This window comes from Canis lupus, chromosome 3 (assembly GCF_011100685.1).
Source record: "Canis lupus familiaris isolate Mischka breed German Shepherd chromosome 3, alternate assembly UU_Cfam_GSD_1.0, whole genome shotgun sequence".
In the NCBI taxonomy this organism is placed as follows: domain Eukaryota; kingdom Metazoa; phylum Chordata; class Mammalia; order Carnivora; family Canidae; genus Canis; species Canis lupus.
The window spans coordinates 11,504,840-11,527,927 of NC_049224.1; the positions used below are offsets into that span (position 1 = coordinate 11,504,840).

Below are 23,088 nucleotides of genomic sequence, written 5' to 3' on the forward strand. Positions count from 1 at the left end.
GAGCTGCTCCGGGTCCCGCCGTGCGCGCTGCAGCCCTTAGGGAGCTCGGCGCACTCTCCGGGGCGCAGGTGTCTGTTACTGTCCCGGGAGCCCGAGGGCATCCCCGCCCTCCTGGGTCCTGCTCCACCTCCCCGCGAGCCCCTCTCCGCCCGGGAAGGTCGGTGCAGCTCCTGCTCCTCCGGGACGGGGCTCTCCTGTCCTGGGGACACTCGCCCCGGCCTCAGCCCGGCTCCTCGCGGGACCCCTCCCCCTTGGAGGCCTTTGTTTCTTTATTTCTTTTTCCCCGTCTTCCTACCTTGATAGAAGCGCGAACTCTTCTCACTGTAGCATTCCCTGGTCTCTCTTTAATTCTCAGGCCGAATTCGTAGATTTTCAGGATAATTTGAAGGTTTTCTAGGTAATTTGGTGGAGACAGGTGATTAGGAGACCCTACCCTTCCGCCGTCTTGCCCCTCCTCTTTTTTTATTGTTTTAGTGTTACTCTTAAATGTAAAGACACATTTTTAATTATAAGTTCTCCTAAACAGGGCTTCTATTATTCAGTATTTCTGTTCTTTTCCTGAACATGAGAAGGTTTTAATATGCTTTAAGTATGCATTGGGAATATTTCTGCAATCTTATTATTTTTAGACTTTTGTCTTTACCAGTTTAACCCTACAAATTTGGTATTTCTATTTTAATATTATTAAAATAGCTGACATTTCATCAACTTCTGTGGTTTGTATTTCTTTTTGTTATGTATTTTCTTTAATAGTTTTTAGTGTAGGTGCATGGACGGTAAGCTCTTGTAGTCTTTCAATGTCCACAATTTTTTTTGTGTGTAACTTTCACTGCTAAATATTGGTTTCAACTATGTAAAAGCTTCTAAGTTGATATTTTATTTTTTTGTCTAATTGGTATATCAGTGATGGAGAGGGGTATTAAAATCTCCAATGAAGATGGTGCAATTTTCTATTTTTCTGTCAATTTTGATTTATATATTTTGAAGGACTGCTATTGTGTCTTTCTAATGAATTAAGCCCTTTATCATCATGAAATTCCCTTTCTTCTTTAGCTTTTGTAGTAATCTTTTTCTTGTTTTTTCTTTTACCTGATAATATAGACACCCCAGCCTTCTTAGGTGTACTGTTTGCATGGTACATCTTTTCCATTCATTTACTTTGATTTTACATTTTTACATCTTACTTTCTATCTTCATTTTTTAGTATAATGTGCATCTTAGATTGTATATGATTTTTTAATCCATTCTGAAAATCCCTGCCTTTTAGTTGGAGTGTTTAGTACATTAATGATTAATGAAATTATTATGGTAGACATATGTCTACCATTTTGTTATTATTATTTTTAAAAAATGTATTTATTTATTTGATATAGAAAGAGAGTACAAGCAGGAGGAGTAGCAGAGGGAGGGGGAGAAGCAGCCTCTCCCCTGAGCAGGAAGCCCAATGTTGGGGCTTGATCCTAGGACCCTGGGATCATGACCTGAACTGACTGAGCCACTTAGGCACCCCTTGTTATTTGTTTTTTGTTGGTTCCTTCTGATATTTTTGGTTGTTTGTTTTGTTTTGTTTTGTTTATTTCTCTGTCCCTTCTTTTCTGCCTTATGGGATCATTTGTATATTTTTAGAATTTCATCTTAATTTATCTATTTTTTAAATTTATAGCTTTGCATTATTTCTTTTATGCGTGCTCTATAATTACATCCTTAATTTTTCACAGTCTTCTCAGAGTTAATATTATACCACTTCACATGAAATGAAGGTCTCAATACTATAGGTTTATCTACCCCTGTTGCTTATGCTACAGTTGTCATTATATATTTCATTATACTTTTGAAACCTACAAGACATTGCTATAATTTTTGCTTTAAATAATCCTGAGTTTTGAAGAAATTAAAAGGAAATACTACTCTTAGTATCTATCCAGATATTTACCATTTCTTGTATTCTTCATTCCTACCTGAAGATTTAAGTTTCTATCTGCTATCATTTCTCTTCTGCCTCAAGAATTACTTTCAGTATTTCTTGTGGTACAGGTCTGCTGGCAATACATATTTTTGGTTTTCTTTTATTTTATGGAAAAATGTCCTTATTTTGCTTTCATATTTGGGAAAATTTTCACTGGATATGGTATACTGAATTGGCGGTTATGTTTTCCCCCCAGATTTTAAAGATGTGTTTCCACTGTTTTCTGGCTGTCAGAAGCTTTAATAAGCTAATGGCAGTTCAAATTGTTGTTGCCCTACATGTAATGTGTCATTTTCCTTTGGCTACTTTCAAGATTTATTCATCATCTTTGGTTTTCAGCAGTTTTTAAATTTTTTTTTATTATTTTTATTTTTATTTTTTCAGCAGTTTGATTATCATGTATTCATATATAGTTTTCTTCTGAATCTTTAATTTTAAAATTTTATCAAACTTGGGAAATTTTTAATATTTCTTTTTCAAGTTTTTTTTTTTTTTTTTTTCTATTTTATTTTCTTGTCTATTGCTGTGACTCCACTTCTGTATACACCTGGTAGGCCTTTTCATATTGTCTAACAGGTCCCTGGAGTTCTATTTATTTTTTTCAATGTTGTGTTTTTGTTTTTGTTTTTTTAAATTTTATATCTTGTTTTTCATACTGAATTATTTCTGTTGACCTACCTTTAAGTTCATTGACTTGTTTCTGTTGTCTTCATTCTGTTATTAAATCCATCCAAATATACTTTTAAAAATTATAGATATTATATTTTTTGGTTCTAGAATTTCCATCTTTTAATATATTTCTCTGCTAAAATTTATTGTGTACATATTTTCCTTTATGTACTTGAGCATAGTTATAATTAGCTGCTTTAAAATCCTTGTCTGCTACTTCCAATTTATGATCATCAAGGATTGCTCCCTGTTTATTATATTTTTCTCTTGAAAATGGATCATATTTTCCTGGTTGAGTAATTTTGGGATTTTATCCTAGATATTGTGAAATGTTATGTTGTGGAAACTGTTATATTCCTCCAAAGAGTGTTAACTCTTGTATTTTAGCAGACATTAATTTGGTTGGATTCATAATGCAAACTGGTTATTGGGAAGCAGCTCAAAACTTACTTGGATTCTTCTATCTTTAGTGGGGTCTGTGCAATGCATGAGTGGTTCAGAATTAGGCAGAGGTTTGTGCAGAGTCTATATACAAAATTTAGGAATTTCCTTATCTGGTTTCTTTTTCTCAGAATTATCCTCCTCTCAACTTTCTACTGTTTATGATTTCTTTGAACTCTGTCCTTAGGTTCTTCAGGTGAAAAAGATTTTGACTTTTCCTATTGAAGTCTTAGCCACCTTGTACAGCATCAACTTCTATTTGCTTTTAAAAAGGCTAACAGCTGTAAAAAATAGGGACCTCAGACTTTGCTTTGGTTCTCTCTCTGGTACCTTCAGATTGTTGCTTTTTGTATTTTGTTCAGAGTTCATAGTTGTTATTTGCAAGAAAGTAAGGTGTGGTAGGAACTTACAGACCCATATAATTTTTTTAAAAGATTTTATGTATTTATTCATGAGAGACACAGAGAGAGAGAGAGACAGAGAGAGAGAGAGAGAGAGAGAGAGAGAGACAGGCAGAGGGAGAAGCAGGCTTCATGCAGGGTGCCTGATGCGGGACTCAATCCCAGGATCATGCCCTGGGCCCAAGGCAAGCACTAAACCACTGAGTCACCCAGGGATCCCTGCATGTAATCTTTTTAATATCAACTTGATATTATTGTATCCTTTCTGCCTAGATTGGTTTCATGATGTCTCATTATTTCTAAATGGATGTTGTACCTTCATTTCTTTTTGAAATACTCCATACATTATTTCAAGTTCATTTTTATGTTTTGTGAAATAAAATTTCACCTCTGGGGTAATCTATTTTCCTCATGGTTTTTGTTTTGTTTTGAGCATCCCTTTCTCTTTTCTCTTTTAGAGCTTGCAGGCTTATTTTGAATGCTTTTGTTTGTTTTTTATTTTCTCTCTCCCCTGTACTAGTGACCTCTTTTATGGTTGCCTCCACTTAGTACTCTAGGCCCCCAGTCAAAACTGGGATTTATAATCTGCTCCCCTGATATGTAGGAGTATGGAAGACCCAGTAAGCAGTTTAGCTTAGCTTCTAGCCCTAAGGTTACAATTTTCCTTAGGCTGACTGTTACTAATAAAGCTAAAGTCCCCATCAGCAGGTGTGCCACCTTTTTTCGAAGTTTCCTTTACATGTGAGGGAACTTACAAAAGGCTCCGATTTTAATCAGTGACACTACTATTCCCATCTTGCATGAAAAACTTTTAGCATCCCATCATCCACAGAAGTCAAATTTCCAGTGGTAATTGTTCCCTTCTGACCTGGATGGTAACACACTTGACACTTTAGCCCCTATCTAACTCTTTAGATGGTATGGATATTATCTTTTATATGAGCCTGAATGCATCTCTTATGGTTTCTCTTAATATTTCACCCACCATTATCAGTGGCTCAGTTGGTTAAGCATCCAACTCTTGATTTTGGCTCCGGTCATGATTGCAGGGTGGTGGGATGGAGTCCCATGTAGGTCTCCGTGCTGGGCATGGAGTTTGCTTGAGATTCTCTCTCTTCCTTTCCTTCTGCCCCACCTTTTTTTAAAAAAAGTTTCATCCATTATTGCTATGTGTTTTGAGGGGATGGTATTTATAAAGCATGATCCCATTGCACAAGTTTGACCCTGAAGTCAAGACAAGTTCTTCTATCCTCTCTGCTACATGCAACAATGCTTCTGAATATTTGTATATATTTCCCAAACTTCAGGCAATATCACAAACCTCATCAATGGCTTATATGAGATTTTCTGCATTTATAATTTTTAATGGAAATGGTCTGGTGAAGCAGTCCATAGATTGAATGAAATCCTCAGAACCAGTGGAAGGAGCCCCAGAGGTGAACAAGAAAACATATGATCACAGGGTATTTACAGAAATTCCAAGGAGGGCTTCATATTTTAATCAGGAGATCCCAAGTTAACAAGTGGTCACAAAAATGAGGTAGGCATGGAAGATAAAGGGAGAAGAACTCTTTTAAAGATCAACTGAAGGCATCTTATATCCATTATCTGATCATTCATAGACTAATTTTGACCACAAGTACTTCCAGAAGATTCTCATTATTTGAAGCAGGGATGTTCTCTAAAGTTGCCCAAAACACTGGATTAATGATTAGTGAACTAAGGGAAAACAGAGTTAGGTCCCTGTGAGCCTCTGATCACAACATTGATCAGTGTTATGATTGATCAATACGTAACCTTGTTTTATGTGTGTTTCTGTTTAGAGACACATACTTAACATAGATTGTTGATAGGTTAACATTGAACTCATGGTCACCAGCTCCATAACTCATTCCTGAAAGAAGTTTATCTTACACATGTACTTTCTGTGTAAGATAGAAGCCTTCCTTAAGGACACATCAAGACTTCTTGTCCTTAAGAACATGAGACAGAACTGTATTACTTTACTTGGGGGCTATTTTAAACAGCAACAAGACCATCAGAAAGCACAAAAATGTGAAACACCTGTGGCACTACATAGACCACAGAAAGAGTGTTTGTTTATCATATGAGAGCTGAAACAAGAAAGCAGAGTGTCACCTTGTTCAACTGTAGCTAGGAATGTAGCCCTCAGATAACTCTTTTTTTTTTTTTTTTTGCTGCTCTGCACATGTCTGTGAGTGACCTCAACAGCACAACAAGTATTGATTTTTGGATTACAAACTAAATTTTAGTGAGTAGGCAAATTAATAAGTACAGAGCTCATAAATAGTGAAGATTGCCTGCATTTTAATTTTGACAGGCATCAATATGCGCTTAGGACTTGGCAGTCACAGTAAAATCCTCAGTTGTATTCCCAATATTCCAAATGAAAAGAGAAAAGATAAAACATGATCTTTAATCATATACTCCTGTTTAAAACCTAGTTAGAGAAAATAGGAGCAGTTTAGCAACTCTGCTTCTTTTAGAAGTTTTGCTTTCATGAAAAATGTGCATCTCCTCCAGAAAATTAATGGAATAAATTCCTAAAAAAATTTAAAACTCAGAAGTTTACAGACTTAGGAGTTCTTTTTAATTAAGTAAAACTTGCAGACAAATCTGGAGTAATTCGGTTCATTAAAATTAGTTTTACTCTATATTCCCCAAAGTCACAATTGCTTTTTAAATTTGAGCACTTAAAAACATTTATGAAACTACGGTCATTACTAACAGTATGTATAAAAATTTGCAATTACTGAAGATTATTCCCTCGCACTCTCAATTTCAAAGAAAGTCAAACAGTTATCTAACTCCACAATTTAGACCAAAATGACTGGATCAAAACTAGAACATCCACATAAAAAAATAACAATTTAAAAACATTAGTGATAAAAAATACAGTATTAGGTATCTGACTTCAAAGAAAGAATCCTATTTCTAAAACTTTGGCAATCCAAGTCTATCAACTGTTCTGGCACTTTTCTTCTTCCCTTTTATTATTCTTGGGCAGCAAAGATTCATCCAACATGAAAATTATTTACACCAATGGTGAACACTCTATTTTTAAAAAGATTTATATGTGGTGTTTTTAGGGTAAACTGTAAGGCAGGATGTAATAAAGCCTCTGTTTAAATGGTGTCAATAGGAGTAAGAAATTTAATAGCATTAGAAATGAAGCTCCTAGGTCCTACCACATGCACCACTGCTAGAATGTGGCAGTAAATCAAAGAAATTTTAATCTGATTAAAGCTTAAAAAGGCTTAAAATTATAGGCACCTAATTAGTGATCAGAATTTCTCTATGGGGTATGTGGAGGGGAAGAAGTTGATGGAATGATAATTGGTAGATGACTTGTGTCTTTCCCTTAGAGGGTACTTGCTCACTTTCTGTAGGGTTTGTGCCTTGATTCTTATGTCTAGCAGAGCCATAATCTCTTGCTTGGTTTTCCTTTTCTCCAAGGAAAGGGTATCTTTAATTTTTTAGTGCCAGGATTCAGTAAGTGCTCTGTGACCAGATAATAGATTTATATTAACTGGATCATTTGGGAGCTTGATTTTATAAATGTGGTTTCACTAGCACCATGCTTAACCTGAATAAACTGGATGTGGTACCTAATATTCTTGTCTGGACATGGTAATATAAACAATAAGTATTTGTCGATATTACCTGAATTAAAATGGGCACAAATATAGATTTAAAAAATCCAAATCTTGTTTGTTTGTTTTTTTTATTTACCACTACTGGGATTATTAGATACTAGAGTAGGTGACCAATGAGGGAATTAACTATTTGAAAAAATCAGATACTCATTGATTTAGGACTTTTCTATATAAAAAAAAAAGACTGTGGAGACAACTCCACAGAATCTTTGGAGGCTCTTTTCGGTAAAATGACTATATGATCCCATTTTACAAGTGAAGATTGAACTATATATATGGAGACACTTTGTGACGTATTTAAGAGAAATGAACCTAATCAGAGATTGAAATGGATATAAAATATACAAAAAATGAGTGAGAAATATCAGAAAGGGAGACAGAACATGAGAGACTCCTAACTCTGGGAAACGAGTGGTAGAAAGGGAGGTGGGCAGGGGGTGGGGGTGACTGGGTGATGGGCACTGAGGGGGGCACTTGATGGGATGAGCACTGGGTGTTATACTATATGTGGGCAAATTGAACACCTTTAAAAAATAAATTTATAAAAAAAAGAAAAAAAATTTAAAAAAGAAAAAATATACAAAGACAAAAATGATTAACTTTTACCTTATTATTTACTTAAATCCTTTGTGTCTAGCCTCAGAAGTGGGTTTTTGTTTATTTTTAAAGAGCCTGGTAGGAGACTATCAAAACTAACTGACCAAACCACCCTAGGATCTGTTAACAAATAGTAAAATACATTCTCTGACTTGGTTAGAAATGGCTTAAAACATTAATCACACTCCTATCATTTGACTAAATTGTCTACCTCTGTTTTATTTCAATCTCCACGCAGTTGTCAATGAAGAGAAAGCATGTTGTGGTATACTTTATTTTCTGCTTCCTTGACTTAATGCATTCCGTTTTGTCTTTGAAAGATAAATACAGAAATTTGCAGTGATTTAAAGGAATAGAGAAACTTCCAGGCCAGATTCTATACTTCCCTGTGAGACCTAGGAAGAAGGCAAACCCATTAACGCAGGATTTGATTTCCTAGGAGAAGCACTGGCCTTATCAAAGCAGTCATTTGTAAGCAGTCCATTTACTCAGAAAGTAGGCATCTCTCCTGCCTCAGGAGCCTCACACACAAATGGCAAGAATAGTTTAATTTTCTAACTTGTGGTCAGATATGATCTATCTTTCCTGACTATGCTCAGCATTGACTCACAGTTTCACTTGCCTGCAGAGAGATGAGGACCCTGGAAAGGGAGAGGCCCAACATACTACGCTGAGTACCTACCATGTGACAGATTGTATGTTCTAAGCACATTATCATATCTGATCCTCCCAATATCCTATGCAAGTAAATAACATTCACATTTTATGGTGAAAGGTGGAAACTCAAACAATTTATCTGTTGAAAATGATATGATTAGTAAGTTGAGATGGTTGCTAATTTGGGCACAAAACAAACATAGGAGCTTGACATAAAGAGGGCCAAGGAAGAAAGCAAAGGGTACCACTACACCTGTGAGGAATCAAATCGGCTTGGAGTGCTTTTTGGACAGTTCAGTCATTCTTTTTGCAGAATAGCACATTATCTATGTCCTTGTTCTTTTAACTAAATTCATCCCCCTCTCACAACAGGGGAAGTTTCCATTCATTTAAGGGTCATGTTTTTAAAGCTATTGACCTAGAGTTGTCATTACATTCTTCTTCCTTCAAGTAGTCTGATTGTTAAGATAGATACATTCTCCAACATTTTACTGCTAACCGACTGACCCTTCAAACATAGGGAAAGAGCTAACTCATGAAAGATAATATATATACTTCCCTCCATGAAAGAAACTATGCTAAAATATACATGGTTAGAATAGAGCCACTTTGGGATAGAGGTTGCCCAGACAAGAAGGTGGGACCCTAGAAACAAGAAAAAAAAAAGGAAAGAAGTACATCAACTACAATGGAGAAGTAGAAAAAGCATAAGGCAGCTGGGTTCAGGAGAGGGAAAGCAGTGGAGAGAAGTAGAAAATCCCTCTTTGGACATTTTCTTCAACACATGCTACAGGAAAAGGCAATCAGAAGAGAGGGCTTTTCTAAATGTGGAGCCATTTCTCCAACCAAGGTTGCTCTTCCTATCTCATGTTTCTCAGTGGTCAAGCTTCATGTGCTAAGGCTCTAACTCCTTAGCACTTCTAGATTGTACGGTCTGCCCTGCGGTGGCCACTCAGGAAGCCAGCCACTACAGATTCAGTGTGGCATTTCATGCAAAAGTGGAGAGGTTGACCTAACCGTAAGGAGCATGAGTGGACCATAGGGCCACGCAGCCATGGAAATTCACACAGAGCTCCAGCTAACTTGAAGAACTTACCAGTGACACCAGTAAAGGCAGCTAGAGAGTGGTCCAGGCAGTGATTGTTTGGAAAGAATATCTTTGGAAAGAATGAGCCAATCAGACATTCTTAGAAGGCACAAAGGTTTGGGGGCCATAAGCAGAGCTGTCAAAGTCTCTCTGAGTGTCATCTTTCTAGACATCCAGAAGAAAGAACGTAGAAGAGTGAATCTGGGGTGTTTCTATGGGATAGGCCTCCAAAGTACGCATCACTTGTGTTCGCATTTTATTGATTATGACTCAGCCACACGGCCACATTTAATTACAAGGGAGTCTGGGAAATGTAGTTTAGTTGTGTATCTGGAAAGAAGAGGGAAACATTGGTTTTGAGGGGCATATGACATATCTACTGTGTATTTTAAAATGTGAGGTCTCGAGAAATTGAATGTCTTGCCAAAAGTCACACTGCGTAGAGTTCAAGTTCTCCCTACAAGCATATTGATGCTTCCTACTTTTTGCCTCCAAAACTATCTGCAAGTCTGTGGTTGTGAGCATCCATCCTGCATTCCAGAGCCAACCCTTTGGTTTAGTTTTGAGAGAAAAGCATGGCGCTCAAAAGATCTCACTCCCCTTATGGCATTTTAAAAGAAAATCTAGAATTACGGAAGAAGATTCAAGTTACATGACATTAAAATTAAACAATTGGTTGTTTTAACTAATAAAAAAAGAAAATTTCTTGTTTGACATTTCAGCGAGCCATTGAATCAAAAGAATCAAATCATGCCCCCCCCCCCCCCCAGCCGTGAGAATAAAGTGTAGGTAGATACGTCACTTTTCCCAATCTTTGAAGCAAAGCAAGGCATTCTAGTTTAGGAAATGTGAATTAGGCCAACCCAAAATGTGTGGCCCCAAACGAATGTTATAAACAAAATATTTTAAATACTAGGTAACATAAAGTAAGTAGGTTAGTAAAGTAAATTGGATATCCTGATAGTTCAGAAAATCGGCTAAATCTCAAAGTTGAGACCAACGGATGATGGGTACTTCATGATCTGAATAGATGTCCTAGATACATCTCTGCAGCATGTGCTTAATGGCTGACCCTATAGTCTGTGAACATCACTCAGCTCTAGTCTGTATTAAAAAGAGCTATCAAATGAGTTCTTTAAAGAGAATTTTTGGGGTGGAGAATACTATGGCATTTCTTTTCTTCTCACTCGTGGGAAGGAGGAAAGAGGATGGGAGAAGGTAGTTCATTCCCTTTTCCTTGAGCCAAGTGACTCAAAAGAACCATCCAGAAAATTAAAGCTCTTTGCAAAATGAGGCTCGTGCTGACTTTTTGTTTGGAAAACCCTGAAGGCAGGAATCAGGCTGGCATGTTTCCTCTGCTGGTGAGGCAAGGATTGAGGCGCCAGCAGTTGGTTAAGCTGTGAGAATCAAACATTCAGGAGTCTTCCTGCAGTCCCAATGGGCACATGAGGGAGTCAACTAGGCTTGAGTTTTCTCAGGCCCCAGTCCAGTGGGACTGAATGTTGGGGCAAGAGACACGCAGCAGAAGATCCCGGGTCAGGGGAGTGTACTGGGCCATCGGATATATCTGAAAAACCCTCCAGTGTGCCCCATGGAGATCACTGGCATCAGTTGGTTATCCCTACCTCTTGGCAAATGTCCTTGGCTTCCAGATGCTGTTCTACTAAGCCTTCATTTCTGACAGCTCTCATCGATCTCTCTTTTTCCAGTGGTCTCTCTGCCTTGCTTTCTTCATCTGTGGAGGTGAAAGTAAAAGTAAAAATTTTGAATTTGAATTTGTACAGAATTCTTCCAGTTAATTCTGGTGCTATTTAATTGCAACAAAGCAGATGACCTCCACATAGGCTTTCTCATTTTCTTTCACCACATTGATTAACCTTGTAGCATATTTCTGATTTTCCCATTTTTCTGATTCAATTTTGCTAAATATTATTTTCGGTAAGTCACTACGTGAATTGCTCCTGCTTAATTTTAATTTTAAGAAAAACAGATGAGTGATTTGAGGAGTTCTTTTGGCCTCTGAGGTGTTACAATCTCTCTGTTGTGGGGCAAAGGGTCTCAAATCTAGAAGGACATTCTAAATCCCCTGTCTTCTCATGCTTTCGTCCTTACCAGAACACATCCTTTAAATGAGGGGGTATAGTGATGAGACTTTCTATATATTTGTGAATTTTTTTCTTCTCAGTACTGCTTGGGGGAATAGGAAATGGTGATACATCATTCCCAAAGGCCTTTACTTTCTCAAAGATAATAGGGACCATCGTTAAGATCGACATTTTTAGATTTACAACAGCACTTGTAAACAATTGACCCACATTTAATGATTGGGAAAAAGGCAAACTAAATCTAATAAAAATGCAATCATTTTCCTGTCCTTTTAATGTTAGTAGATGTAAATAGAACCATTTAAGCCTAAAATTATTTAGCTTGATGAATTAAAATTGCCACTCGACATAATAACTTAGTGAAGACTATTCAAAGAATTACAATGTTCTTTCCAGAAAATGCGATTAAAACATTTGCACATTAAAATAAAGAATACTCTTGTTGAGTTCTGGTGAATGAATACAACAGCTAAAAACCAAACTAAACAACTTTCCTTCTTTCTGAAATGTTCTCTTTGGTAAAGAAAATTTGATATTTAAGATTTTTCTCCTAACTAAATTTTTTCTTTAGTTCTTTTAATAATGTATCATGGGAGAAGATGGACATTGTATTCTACAGAGATTCTCTGTATGACTTGAAAATAAAAGAGTGATTTATACAACTTTTTAAGAAGAATACTAAGAAGATGTTTGAGGAGAACCAGTTTTATCCGATTATTAAACTCCCTATACTGTAATAGGCCCACAGAACAGAGCCACCGCATTTTACAGCTTCCAGAGGCCCCACTGACATCATAGTTCATAGGAATGTCGCCCTATGGAGCTGTGCGTAGTCTTTTTTTTTATTTTTTTTTAAGATTTTTATTTATTTATTTATTCACGAGAGGCACAGAGAGAGAGAGAGAGAGGCAGAGACACAGGCAGAGGGAGAAGCAGGCCCCGTGCAGGGAGCTGGACGTGAGACTCGATCCCAGGACTCCAGGTCACACCCTGGGCCCAAGGCAGGCACTAAACCTCTGAGCCACCCAGGGATCCCCCTGGAGTTGTATGTAGTCTAAGTCACATTGACTGCATGGGGAGGCCCTCCCTTAGAGTCTCTTTTATATTACCTTTAGAATAATAACAATAAAAACAACAATAACAAAAGGAAATGTCTTCTAATGTCCAGTACATTTTAGCTTGTTCTCACTGACGCATAAATGAGGTAGGAGATCTCAAAAGGACTGCCCCTCAGGTACAGCAGGGAGAGCCGTCAGGGGGGCTGGTTGGCTTGCAAAAATAACTGGGGGAAGCAAATGAGATGTGTGGGCCTGGCAGGAGAAGAAACAATATCGCCTGTGCCAAAACAACGACAGCTAGCATTCCATGGGCTTTCGCTATGGATGAGAGTACTCAAAATTGGGCAACTTCAATATTTTCAGTTATGGGTGGCAGCTTTAATGATCAGCTGCTGGGCATTCTGGACCAGATCCTCAAAGGGAGCCATTGTTCACTCTTAATTTTGAGATCTTCTCTTTCCCCCCACTTCCCTCTCTCTCTCCGCAGTCCTGACATTTCATACTGAAACATGGGCAAGAATAAATTAATTTACCTATAGTTGGCCAGATTGGTTTTTCCTATTTGGCTTTTATGTTGGTAGGAGGATGAGGGAAGAAAAGGTTAAAACAGACTTGGTTTAGTGTTATGAAATGCTGGTGGTGTAAATTCAAAATGTAAAGTGTGGACCTTAAAGAAATAGCTTAAGATTCAATATAACATAATGTTTTCCATTTGCAAAATGTCCAAGACAAGCAGACTTTGGTTTATGAGAATTTTATTTGTCTTATTTTTCTTCTGTGGCTCAGACTAAGTTTCCCCTCTTATGGCTTAGTATTTAATAGTCTTTGCTACTGGAGTTTCTTCAGCAAGGTCAATTCTAATGGTTTCTATTCCCTCATAAAATGTTCCCTCAAAGCTCTCTGAGGGGATGTGTTGAGAGTTGGGCTCCAGTGGGCTCATATTATTGCCAGTCTTCACTATATTCCTTCCTATGCAGTTTGTATCATGAGAAAACCTATTTATTTTGCTTGATGATATAGGCAAGTTGGAGCTTTTGGTTATGATAGATTGAAACAATATAAATGAATATGCCTTTCAGATGCTTTCTCAGGGGAGACGATGAATTTTTATAGAACAGATCACATTTTTTCTTAGTTGCCCTTCTTTGTTACCAGTAGAATGTGTTTGTAAGATACTTGCGTTCATGCGAGTCTACAATTCCTGGCGTTCTCAGTACCACTGCTTTTGACAGTGACTTTGATTCTCTTTGGTTTTACTACTTTCAGGATTTTAGATTTCATGTAACTGTCATTGTAGCTTAGTGGGTCCTCCACTTAGGATTTAAGAACTCTGTAACACTTGGCTATTTGGATTCTTAGCAGAAATATCTACCACAGTCTGTCTCATGGTTATATGGTGTTCTGTGTCATTTTTTTTTTCTGTTCCTAGTCCCAGTTCTAGCCTGTGCCTAGATCTCTCTGTAAAAGTGTACGATTTCTTAAAAAGAGAAGTAATTGTGCCCTCCTTAACTGGGACTTCCCTGCTGCTTGACATAAATGTTATAATGATACAGACCACCCCCCACCTGCTCCCACTTCCCAATCCCCTACTTCTTTTTTGTTACCTTTCTAGGGGGGAAATGATACACAATATCCTATAAGAGATGACCAAAAAATCATTAGAAGTGATCATTTAGAAAATAAATTGTTCAGGAACAGCTGGGCAACAGCGACTTAGGGAACCGGTAACAACGTAGGAGAAACGTATATTAGACCAAAAGAAAATTTAAAAATGGTTATTGTAGATGAACAGGAATATTTTATTTTTGTTTGATGTTTTTACTAAAAGAAGCTCAAAATAATTTACAGGCATACATTAATAATTGGTTCTCTGCATACTCCCATTTTTTTGAATGCTTAAATTGAGGCAGATGGCTAATGATTGATTTATTCAAAGCACTCAGCATGTCAGTGGTTGAATTTTGTGGAGATCCCTTTCAGGGTCGACCACACCGCTTCTAATGACCTATGTATAATTCATCTCAGCTTCGTCTGAATTAGGAGCTGACATTTTTTGGTAACACAAATCATAGCTTCTTGTCAGTAAAAGAACCCCAGTGTGGGAAACTCAGACTGCTAGGAAGCTCAGTATGCTGCTAACTTTGTTGTTTTTGTACAGATTTGAGAGAATCGAATAGTTTGCCACCTTTATGTTGGCACATGCATGCATATGTTTATTGATGAAGTTGATTTTTCTTCAACCCTGGTATTTCCTGGGCAAGCAGGAAAGGAGATAATTCTGAGGAATTTCTCTCAGGTGGTTCAACATGAATTAACGATAAAAATGCATTAAAAATGCTTTCAGTTCAATAATTTTTCAGTACTGATCTTAGGATGATAACTAAAACCCTGAAAAACAGAATCAGGTGATTTTATTTCAATTTCTTCAACGTATTTTTGGAATCACAAAAATCTTTTCCCTCTGCAGCTATGTGACCCTTCTCTTTTAGTCTCTCCCTGTTGTGAGTGTGAATACTTGTGACCAAAGGCCCAGTTTTGCTTTCTTAGTGTGCAGAAGTCCTTGATTTCAAGACCATTTGCGATCAAGCTGAGCCATGCACGTGTAAGGGGAAGAGAAATGATCCAGAAAAAAACAAGTGGTACTGGAAGATGTATTTGAATGTTGATTCGAAATGTTAACCAGAGATTTCCCTTTTTCTTTTCTATAGTGTGAAAAATAAATTTACTAATTATATCTTGACTTGGATAAAATTATGCCATACCCAGAATACTAAAAATTATAACTAGGCATGCTTTAGATGCTTGCCACATATACTTTGCTGCCTAATATTTTCTAATAGATACCCTCTCTTTGAAGAAATAGGCTGGTTCGTCAACATTTTTTTTCCCATAGAATTATTTTTTCACTTGGGGTACCTGGGTGGCTCAGAGGGTTAAGCATCTGACTTCAGCTCAGGTCATGATCTCGGGGTCCTTGGATGGAGCCCCACGTCAGGCTGTATGCTCAGTGGGGAGTCTGTTTGTCAGTCCCCTCTCTCCTCTGCCCCTAATTCCATTTGGACTCTCTCTCTTTCAAATAAATAAATAAGAGCTTTAAGAAAAGAATAATTTTTTATTTATAGCCTGAGAAATATCCAGGGTTAAATTCCATTTGAGTTTAGAAGTCTTTATAGATCCTACCTAGTTAATTATAGTTACTTTAACTTATTACAAAACTAAAGGGAAATGGAACTAAAATAACACAGGTTTAATCATACTTAGAGTTTTTTCTAATAAGACATTGATTGGTTTTATCTAGCCAGGATTCTTAATGAATTGGCATTTAAAAGTGTAACTGTCTTTTCTGGAAAAGAATCAACTCAAGAAAGCTTCTATTAGAAAGCTAAATTTAAAACATCAACCTAGAATGTATCTTGCTCTTTACATGTCCAGTACTTTTATATGATCAGTACATGTCTACCTTTTTTTTTTTTTTTATGTCTACCTCTTCTAAATCATTGATGTCGACAGAGATGAGCCTGATGGCCTGGCACATACAAAATCAAAAGAAACATTATATGATATTTATTACATTCTATTGACTAAGGTAACATGAATGTTAATACATTTTTAAGGACTTTAAATAAAAATGGTTGAAATAAGAAAATCATCCATGACCCTAAGATTAAGAAAACATGAATATCAGTGTTTGTCAGAATTTTTTATTATCTTTTAGCTCTCTGATTTAATATACATGTGGTTATGACAAATAAATAAGACAGGCTTGTCTATTTCTTACAGTGTCATACAAGTGGACTCCAAAATGGTACCAGCCAACAGCAAGAAACAAACTAATTCATTCAGGATCATCTGGTATGCTACTAATAGAATGGGAATTAATATTCAAAATCAATTTTCCTTATTTGAACTTTTTCCAAGACATGTTAGGTATGCTACCATTTTAATATCTAAGTGTACTATTTAAATATAATATTCATATTATTATAAATATAATAATAGAAATGTAATATTGAAGACCATAAGCCAATTGGGAGTCCAAATCAAATACTAGTACAATGAACCCCCTCCATCAAATTGTACACCTTATTTATTGCACTGAAATTTTACTAACGCTTAAAATAAGAAGGCTGGAGCTTGGGACTCCTGAGCGGCTCAGTGGTTAAGCATCTGCCTTTGGCTCAGAGTGTGATCCCAGGGCCCAAGGACCAAGCCCTGCATCAGGCTCCCCGCAGGGACCCTGCTTCTCCCTCTGCCCATGTCTCTGCCTCTCTCTGTGTCTCTCATGAATAAATAAATACGATCTTTAAAAAACAGCAACGACAAAAAAAGAAGGCTGGAGCTTAAAATATTTATCAGTAGTGTGAAATTATTGTTGAACTCACTTAAACTATGGGAGCTAATTAATTACAAATAGAAGTTTGATGCCTCACATATTTTCAAAGATCAGTGATATATAAATTATCTACCCAAACATCTACCATTTCATCCATCTGTCCAGTACTGTCCAGTACTCAAATGCTGATACACATATTCTAATATCAAGAGGATTATAAATGCTGAAATAAACATTCATCATTATTTTATCAATTGTCTTTTATGTTTATTCTGTGCTAGACACTGGGCTTAGAATCAGGTATATCACAATAAGCACATAAAAACAGACAATTTCAAGGCAAAAAGCTTCAAATTCGTTTATGTAGAAACGAGAAACTGATGCAAAATAGTTGCATATCTGTATGATTTTTCTATTATTATTATTATTTTTAAAGATTTTATATATTTATTCGTGAGAGACAGAGAGAGAGAGAGAGAGAGAGAGAGACAGAAAGAGAGGCAGAGAGATAAGCAGACTCCATGCAGGTATCCCAACATGGTACTCGATCCTGGGACCCCAGGATCACATCCTGAGCCAAAGGCAGATGCTCAACTGCTGAGCCACCCAGGCATCCCAATGTTTCTATTATTTAAATAAAAGGATATATTGTTCCATTTTATGTAGTTGAAGAGAAGTCCTCAGGACAACCTCATGATTTAAATTTTTACATCATGTTTGTGGCCTTAAGTTAGCCACATAATTCTGGTAGCTGAGTAGATAGATACATAGGAAATTCTGCAGAAATTGGTTGTCTCCATAATTTTATTAAACCCTCCATGGGGCAACAGGAATGAGGGTAGTAGGCAGAGAGGACAGTATCAATTACATCTCAAAGTGCTTGACAAAGCATTTTTGCAAGATATTTTTTGATGACTGTCTTTTCCAAGATGTTTTACATTTCTAAAATATAACTTAATTATTAACATTGATTTAAATTACACAAGACAATCAAAAGGAAAGTGCTGGCAATTATTTCTTCCTTCTACTTGTAATTAAAGATTTGTGAGTGATAATTAAAGTAAAATGTAAAATTGTTCATTGGTAAGTCAGATTGTCATTGCCTTCTATATTTCACCACAAAAAGTATATTGATCATTTCATAAAATATTTAGAAGTTGAAAGCTTTGAATAATTTTTCTGTTGCAGCTTTAACCAAATGATATCAACCATGAAGATATAATGATTGCTTCAAGTTAAACAGGAAAGTCAAATTATTATGTATTTATTGAAGACCTTCTACATGTAAAATAATCTATATATAGTAGGTACAAGTCAGTCCTGATTTTTTATGTTGACGAAGAATTTTCAAGTGACCATGAATCTAAATCAATTTTTGTTGTGTTATGATGCATTTCTCTGTGCTATTTGTTTATGAGGTATAGCTGCCATCAAAATGAAAAGATTCACATGTGCTACATAAAAATAGCACATGTAAAACCAGTATGAAACCAAATATGTAACATAGTGGAAAGAATAATGGGCACACTTAGACTTTGCACTAAATTATTTTTGTGATGATGAAACTTGCCATTTCTCAGCTTCTCCAATTATAAAATAAGGAGTTTGTAATACCCAATGTCTCTTAGATCAACATTTTACAAACATGGCCTGAAGCCAGAGATATAACTATAATATCATAAGGTCTATCAAATTTCCATTTATTTGGTTTTTAACCCATAGATTATGGACATTAAACTTCTTGCCCAATATTTTCTGCAGACAATTTTATAGAAACTTGGGCAAAATGGATCATCTTATTGTACATCAGAAGGAAATACAAACGTTTCTTAAAAGTGACTGGAAGTTCATGTAGCACCTGTACTCAGTATTCCAGAAATAAAAGTTATACCTGATATAATACAATTTTGTTTGAATGCTTTGTGGTCATTGTATTGAATAAAACTGTGATTAAGAAGTAATCTTGCAGCAGCGTATTGTCACAAGCATAAAGTAGCAAATAAAAGGGAAAACCGTGCCGTTTGTGATTAGCCTGGTGCTACTTATCTTCATTGTTTTTTAATCAAAGGAATAATGCATGGGTATATCTAAGACCCAATCTATACTAGACTTTCTCAAAGATTTTGAGAAGTGCTAATTTTTATTTCCATGAAGATTTGAAATCTCTTTTCAGGGGGATAAAAAGGGAAAACCGTGCTAGAAGGTTGGGCAAGTGGGAAAGCAGGTAGTGAAATTTTTCAATAAAATAGTGTAAAAGGTACCTTTGTGGGTTCTCTGTCTATTGTCAAATGATACCAAGAACGGTGTGTGACTGGAGATCAACCAGGTAAGCCTTCAAGATATAACTGAAGAGCCTGATGTACTAGTTGGAAACTGTTGTCCCATGCTATGGTATGTCATATTTTTGGCAATAATTTATTTCTATTGCAATATCCAATGTATGAGAAGAACTTTGTTGAATACATTTTATTAAATACATATTTTTAAAATATATAAATCTGGAAAACTCCCCTTCCTTCCCTCCTTTTTTTTTTTTTTAAGATTTTATTTATTTATTCATTAGAGACAGAGAGAGAGAAGGAGAGAAAGAGAGAGAGAGATTGGCAGAGACATAGGCAGAGAGGGAGAAGCAGGCTCTCTTTGAGGAGCCCGATGTGGGACTCCACTCCAGGACCCCAGGATCATGACCTGAGCCAAAGGCAGACGCTCAACCACTGAACTACCCAGGCGTCTCCCTTTCTTCCTTCCTTCCTCCTTTTCTACTTTCCTTCCTTCCACTGTCATTTATTGGGAACCTATTTTGTTCAAGAAGCCCTGAGCTCTAAAGCATTCAGAAAGATGTAAAAGATCTAAATGACATGGTTTATGCCTTGGGGGAAATGGGTATGCAAATACCTGTAGCAGAAAGTAGGCATCATTATTATCACAGCATTAGCAAAAAGCTCCATGAAGAGTCGGAGGTTAGAGGGATCCTTTCTAGCTGTCGAGGCCAGGAATCAGTCCTTTCTGCAAGGAGTCTTTATTCCTTTTAGTGCACCATGGTTTTTAGAAACCAAGACCTGACATGGGATGCTGCTGCTTGTGTCTCAGTGGACAGAGTTAGAGTTTAGTAAGTACATTTTTTTAAAAAAAAGTTTATCTTAGAGAGGGAGGGTGCTCTCGAGCAGGAGGAGGAGCAGAAGGAGAGGCAGAGGGAGAATCTTAAGCTGAGGATGGTGCCTGACACCAGGCTTGATCTCATGACTTGAGCTGCATCAAGGGTTGGATGCTTAGCCGACTGAGCCACCCAGGCATCCTGCAATAAGTACATTTTTATCTTTACTTCAAAATCTATATGTATATATTTAAAACCATAGGTTTATATTGATACCTCCAATTCCAAATCAAACTCAAGGCTTCTCTCTAGATTTCTCATTTTTCTTGTTGTAACTTCCCTCCCTAACACTGAGAAACTTGGTTCTCATTGTCATTAAAATTATTAGACCAATGTCCCTTGTATATAATCAATCAATAATCAATCTTCCTTTCCAGCTCCTCCCACATGCAGAGGCTTTCCTCATTCCACCCTTGCGCTGACATTCTGTAACTGGCCACCTTGCCATGTGATATCCTACCCACCCTGGTCAGGCCACAATACCCTCCGTCATCAGGTCAGCTGACATATGGGTTGCTCAATAAAGATTTGATCGATTAACGTGTCTCAATAGCACAATGCTTATGGTTTTCTTACAGCAGCGTATTATCACAAGAAAACAGCTTCCTGTACTGCTAACAATTTCTATTTATTTCTGTGTTAAAATTACATTACGTTAGTGTCAAACTCAAGTCCAATTATTTCATTCCAGACAAGAGAAAATGAAGTATGCAAAAATATTTTGGATGATGAGGTTTGAAAAGACACAGAGTCAATGAAGAGGAAGGAAGATAATTCTCTGTTGACATTTTAAACTGATTCATTAATAATTTAATTCCCTCTGGCTTGTAAGACAAACAAAGAAACAACAAAACACCAACATATAAGGTGTTTGAAGAGACATTGTAAAAGAAGGCAAAAGATAGAGAGAGGAAAGAGATTTTTTTTTAAAGCTATGGTTAATTCATGGTATTTCCTAGCCATAGCTTTATATACAAGTGGAAAGAGAAAAATGTGAGAAAGAATTTATTCTTAATTAATGTTGTAGGGTTTATATATATAGCCAAAAGTGCTCTGCTATGGAAAAAAGTAGTCGGAAATTAAGATGTATTAAAAATGTTTGTATTATACATTTTTAACGAAATTATGGCTTGGGAAACATAGACTAAGATAGGTTGCAATCATATGCTAATAACAATTACTCAGCATCTGTAAACCACAGAAATATGGAATAGTGTGTGTTACCAGTGAAATGTCAATGACTTGGTGATGGCCAGTAAACTGGTGTCAGTTCATTGAGGACAAAGGGGTCTATGACTGTTGATCTTTCAGGGATACCCCTACTGCCCTGTTTCTTGCCCTGACAGACTCAGTTTGCTTGGAGTATAATTATGAGTAGCACCCTGTTTTATTCTGGAAAGTGTTCCAGCTTGGGTTGATAAATTATGTGGCTATCATAACTTTAGAGAGAATTTGGAGAGAGAAAGCTGAGGGATCTCTCAGCTCTTCTTGTCATTTTGACCTTCAGGAAATAGGTAATTTTAAGTAAAGCCACATAAGCCTAGTTCCACTCTGGCCTAACTATGAATGCAAATTGTACCAATCAGCTGCATTTTACGCCAGCTATAACTTCTGGGTGGTCTTCAAAGAAAACCCCATTTAGAGTGCGTTTCAATGATGCAAAGGAAATTTCACAGACTGCTAAAGTGAGGGTGGGAGGTCTGCAGTTGAAAGAGAGAGTTTCAATCACTGTATTATGGACAGCAGGAGAAAAGCTTTTCTAGTTACAGCCGCCACCTGAAACTTCAGCCACTAGTTACTCACTAATATACATTGTTCACAGCATTCTACTATTTCCCCATAATATCTAGATGAATTCTGAACACTGTGTTATTCAAGGTGATGTCATGGATTAAAAAGGTAATTTAGTACTTTTTGTCCACAGTATTCAATGTTGACAAAATACGCTGTCAATGCTGCCTTTTGTGTAATGAAGGGAAAACAAGCTTTAATAGGATTTCATACTTCAGTTGTGTGATTCAATACTAATATAGTATGCTCAGGTGCAAAATTATTAGTAATATAATACTTTCACATTGAGTATTAAGATACGAATGGGATTTCTGTCTGTCAAGATTAACTGAAAAATTCAAGACTTGATTGTGAAACATAATATAAAGTTTTAAAGACCACCTTGCTTGATCAAATCCACTGAAAGGAAATTCTATGTATACAAATAAGGAATATTTGATGCAACAACACTTGATCATAAAGATGTTATGAGAGCTTTAATCCATTTTGGATGAAGTGAGGAAAATATGATGAGGTGGAGTCAAGACATGAAGAATGAACAAATAAGTTCCAAAGATGAGAGGAAGAAAGTGAAATCAAAGCAAGCAAGCAAGAAAAGATAGTGGCTGAGAGTCTCCAAGGATGAAATACAAAAGGGAAACCAGAAAAAAAAAGTTGAGTCAACACCACCTTTACATTTAAAAAAATAGAGAGTCTCGATGTGCAAGTGTGTGTTTTTATTTATTTATGATAGTCACAGAGAGAGAGAGAGGCAGAGACACAGGCAGAGGGAGAAGCAGGCTCCATGCACCGGGAGCCCGATGTGGGATTCGATCCCGGGTCTCCAGGATCGCGCCCTGGGCCAAAGGCAGGCGCCAAACCGCTGCACCACCCAGGGTTCCCTGACTTATGTGGATTCAAATATGTCATAAGTCCATAACGTTTCCTAACACAACAACTTATAATCAAAGCCTGTAATCATGTCTTTAGCCCGTTCTAGGCATGTTAATTCTTTTTTTTTTTTTTTTAGGGATGTTAATTCTATTTACCTCATACACTTTCAGCATTAATAAAATAATTTCATTTGATTTCAGAATAAAATCTAAATAATTAAATAAAATAAAGATTAGGTAATATACAGGCTAAAGTATATAATGTATATAATATATAATA

General features: G+C 36.6%; 1 long non-coding RNA gene across 1 annotated transcript in view; it reads right to left on the reverse strand.

Annotated features, from left to right (window-relative positions):
- Positions 1-23,088, reverse strand: part of LOC119871074 — a 246,458-nt gene that overhangs the window by 28,928 nt on the left and 194,442 nt on the right. Inside the window, exon 3 of the long non-coding RNA XR_005356620.1 lies at positions 11,121-11,230. This is a non-coding gene — a long non-coding RNA (uncharacterized LOC119871074). The remainder of the gene's footprint in view (positions 1-11,120; positions 11,231-23,088) is intronic.